We start from the raw sequence: 3,615 nt of genomic DNA, 5'->3' as shown, positions 1-3,615 counted from the left end.
AAATTAGACTTAAGTACAGTAACCACCGTACGACCGTACGACCTTCGTAAGTAACCATGTAACGGGGATAATAAAAAAAAAGATTAGCCACTATATATTTTTAAATACACATTTTTGCAATAATTGATTCGACTTAAAACAACGTAGCAATGGTATAATTATTACTAGGTACAATAGTGATCAATAGTGATGTATTAATATTGTATAAAATACATTAATAGTAATAATGATATTAATAAATATGATTATATAATGCAGTAATAATAAAGGAATAGTAAATAATAATTAAAACTAGTATTACGGTGGTATTCTAATGTCTCATAAATTATACAATGTCTTTATTAAGAATCTGAATCCCTCTTGAATTCATCAGAATGTAAAGTTATATATACTTTTATTTATGATAAATAATATTTATATGAGCGTAAATGTCATCTTCTGTTATATTTTTGTCAGTTTCTGGACCAATTTTAGTTTATTTTTATAAATTTTATTTCTCCATAAAGTAGAGCTCTGCGTCAGATATCATATGAAACATAATATAGAACCTTTATTTGAAAAAAAACATAAAAAAAAAACATGGCATCAACGATTTTTAGCAAATTGTAGACAATCTAATACATTATTCTTGAGGTGAACATTATACTCTAAAAATCTGATATGGTTTGTGTGGCATCACACAGCTTTAATTTACCACCATGGAAGTTGAAAATATTAAACAATAGATTGTTGCTATGAAAATTCACATTTTACAGTTTCTCTAGGTGGGAATAACGAATAACTTCATTCCTGCCAGTTTGATGATTGCGATCGGGAGAGATCGGACACGTTCGGCTGTCTCCAATTTTTCAGTCTAAACTGCTATCTCTATAACTCCATTTTTCTCCTCTATTTAAATATTAAAAATCTTTAATAGTTCATATTTAAACTTTTTTTCAATGCCGACATCTTTTTTTTTTTTCAAAGCCGACATTTTTTTTTTTTTTTAAGGCAATACACAGCGAAGGTTATGTTTTCTTAGTTATCTACAGGTGACCAACCTATGCTAACTAGGGGATCAAGTTTTTTATTTTGTGGGACCGCCCCCTAGATCTCAAACCTAGGTCTAACGATCTGAGCTACGGGACGGCCCAATGCCGACGGTTTCAAGTCGTGAAATAATTCAAATAAACAAAATCATCAGTACTTTAGTAGATTTTATGAAAATATGTCATTTAAGCCTTATTAACCTATATAAATGAGAATAAGACGTAGCTAATATTAAATATAACTTGATTGTAAATTGATATTAATATTAAAAAAAAAAAAAAAAAAAATGTGAAAATTCGATTCTATAAAGTGGCATTTCTGGCAACTCAATTTCATCGAATAATTTATATTGTATTCCAGGTATATATCCGCCTTAAATATATTAGTTCAGTTTCATAGGACTTTCCGTTTTTTAAATAGGCTGTTCATGCAAAACATTTAGCGAAATTTTGACCCAGAGGACCTCAAACGTGTATTTCCCTTAAAAAAAAAAAAAAATTATACATACTTACTTGTAAATATTATGTTCATATCAAATGTATCTTAATATAAGTACTACTTTATTTTATAAAATTTTAGTATCACCTTTCTTATTTACAACGGATTCCTCTTAGACTATTTTTCATATATAGGTAAATGAAAGTATTTGTATACTGACAAAGGCCTAACGTTAGAAATAAAATTACATTTTAACAAATCTAGATAGCTGTTGAAAAAGAGAATGAATCAATATCTATCAAAAATAAATGTTTATTTGGATTATTCGTAAAATTACCTCATCTGTTCCAATAGGTGAACTCACTCCACTCAATTTCTTCTACATATTTCATAAACATAAATTTTTCAGTAATAAGCTTAAGTATTGACTTGGAATATTTAATCATTGTTTCTGAAAGTGAACCATGATGAGTAATACTTAAGAAAAATTGTGAATTAAAATGTAATGATCCTGCACCGAGTTGTGTTAATTAGTTTGTTTAACTAATATTGTTAAGTTATATAGTATTCTTAAATCTATTAAACCTTTTTTTTAATGTCTTGTCATATTAAAAAGAAATATTCTATAATAAGTAGATAATGTTAAAAAAATAAATACATTACAAATAATATAAATAAGTAAATTAAATATTGGAAAATAGTTTAGTTCGATTATTGAACTAGACTTTTCGTATAATCACAATGACGATTTGCGTTATTGACTTATCTATCGTTATTTTTACTTAGGGAAATTCAAAGTGTGTATTTCCGTCGAAAACGTGAATCTGAAATTGTGCGTTTAGTAATAATAGCCTTTACAATATATTGTATTGGCATATAGGTTAGTCCAAGTAGTTGTAAAATAATTAAAAAAAGTTAAAAAGTTTAGTCATATTAAAAAATAGGTTTTCTAAGATAAGTAGATGATATTAATAAAATAAATACTTTACAAATAATATAAACAAGTAAATTAGATGTTGGAAAAATAATTCAATTGTTACAAACTAGAAAGAAAATTAATTATTGCCATTATACATTTTATTACTATTATTTTTATTTATTTATTTTTATATACATTTTTTATTATTATATATTATTATTTTTTTTTCATTTTTGGTATGAATATCATCAGTTTTCACAATTATTTATTGCCCAAGGTTGTAGCATTTATTATTATTAATTAATTAAAATTGGCTTAAGTAATTGCTCATAAACATTTATAGCATTTCAAATATTAAAACTGAAATAAAAATCAAACAAGACCTAAATATTTTACAATTAAATACAAATATATTTTGAATAATATCTATACAAATTATTTTTAGGAAAGTAATTTAAAAGAATTGTAAATTTGAACAGTTTCAAATATATTTATTTATCCACGATCAAAATAAGGTCACGGCAAGCAATCAGATATCTATTTGCCAGGAACGGTCGCATGTGACATAACATGCAACAGACTAGCTCTCGCAAAATAGTCCGAATTTGTATTTCCATGGTAAAAAAAAACAAAAAAGAAATTTATAAATTATATGTGAATATTCTCACTCATATCTTATTCCATAGGCACTCAAATTTAAATTCCATATCATTTCAATTTTGGTTTATTACACATTAATTATTTAAAATTAAGGAATTTTCTATCGAAGGTTGTCGAATACTTTACTTCCCAAAAGTAAAGGAATTTTGACATATTAAAATTCTATACCAATACTTATTAAGTTTATTTCTTAATTTTAAATTTCTCTTGTCATGAAACTGTTAAAAATTAATATTTTCAACAAAAAATTGATCTTACCTACTTTAAATCCTTCCATAATTATTTTCATATAATAACTTTCCAAAAGTATATAAGCATACATGGACTTTTGATGGATTCCTACCTTAAGAATCCGTTAAGTACGAATTTTTATGGCAATGGAAAAAGAAAAAATTTTTTTAAATAAAAGAAATCTTATCCAATATATTTCTTTATAAGTTCGATGTTTCGGCCAATTCGGCCATCCTCATCAAGCAGGAAAATCTATTTAAAGCAGCTTTTATTATAAATATTATTTTTAACAATTTAAAAAATACGTATTATAATGGAAAAAGAAAAAATAATTTATA

Source organism: Halyomorpha halys, unplaced genomic scaffold (assembly GCF_000696795.3).
Source record: "Halyomorpha halys isolate HHAL.00 unplaced genomic scaffold, Hhal_1.1 Scaffold317.1, whole genome shotgun sequence".
In the NCBI taxonomy this organism is placed as follows: domain Eukaryota; kingdom Metazoa; phylum Arthropoda; class Insecta; order Hemiptera; family Pentatomidae; genus Halyomorpha; species Halyomorpha halys.
This window is presented reverse-complemented; position numbering follows the sequence as displayed.